The following is a 1,327-nucleotide window of genomic DNA, read 5'->3' on the forward strand; positions in this document are numbered from 1 at the left end:
GGACAGGATCTGTCTTCTGGAGACTGTGAACATTAGCAGTGAAGGTTGAATTTCAGCCATTAGCTTTTGAGAGACGGTGCAAAGGAAAAGGTGCCAGGTTTGTAGCTTTTGAACGTCTCAGCACTGGCTCAGGTGATTTTCTGAGTCATTTGTGTTGATCAACAACCCTTTCAACCTTTGCCATTACTGAACCCATTTCATGCTATAGAGCAGTTAGCATCTTACTTAACGGACCTCTGATGGTGCTGTGAAGCTACTGGCGGCAGCAGCATGAAGAGGCGACGGCTGGTGAATGCCAGGGACTGACCTTACAGACTTTCCTGAGCTGATTTTATTTCTCTGTCAGCCTCTATAGCTCCCACTGGCAGCTTTTTACTCAATATGAAAATGTTCCAAAACAGGGAAGATGTGTCGTTACTTTAGCAGATCATTATAAAAGTGAGTAGAGTCTCTGATGCTCTTTCTGGCCTTTACTGTTCAACCTAGAGCTGTATTTATATTACAGTTAGTATTAAAGGGGTCATTTTAATCTGGGTCAGATTAGTCTTTCTTACACATTCATATTTTATTTGTCAGTAATCATTTGAGGCTCCAACAGAACTACCTTTGATTTAGAGGTGATGCAGGAAATATGTCTCAAACTTTTGTTCCTCCAAATGTGTTTCTGAAAGCAGCAGATGCCCTCGAGCTCTTTATTGTGATTAAAGCTTGTTAATTTATAAAACAGAAGACTGTTAACAGTTAATAACTCACTCAAACACTCAGGAAGGCAGAAAAAAGAGGCAAATAAATAAACATGTTCTCTCTCTTTTCCAAGTAATACACCCAAATGTAGCTGCTGCCTCAGTAGGTGTTCAGTGGAACTAATGCAGAGAGTTTGTTTGATAAATCTGAACATTAAAACATTGTTGTTATAACTCATCATAAACGCTAATCAGAACCGAGCATGAGCAGCAGCTGCAGGTCTGGCCACAGAGCTCATGTCTTTGGTGTTGGTTTGAACAGCTCTCACTCATTATTTTAAACACACATGATTCAAATTGGGGCTGCAAGGTGGCTCGGTGGTTAGCGCCATCGCCTCGCAGCTAGAAGGTCGCCGGTTCATGTCCCAGTGAGGGATAGACTCCAGCCCCCCATGACCGTAGTGAGGATGAAGGTGTAGAGATGATGGACGGATGGTGTGTCTATGTGAGGCTAAAAAGGGTTTTATCGGCTATTTTAACCTCCCTGACATAAAACGATGGACACCATTTACTCTTAGATGACATCTTCCACTGTGCCCCGCCCAGCTAGTCCACTTTCAGCCGACATATCCTTGTAAAATCCA

This window comes from Stegastes partitus, unplaced genomic scaffold, assembly GCF_000690725.1.
Source record: "Stegastes partitus isolate 25-593 unplaced genomic scaffold, Stegastes_partitus-1.0.2 Scaffold1808, whole genome shotgun sequence".
Lineage (NCBI taxonomy): Eukaryota > Metazoa > Chordata > Actinopteri > Pomacentridae > Stegastes > Stegastes partitus.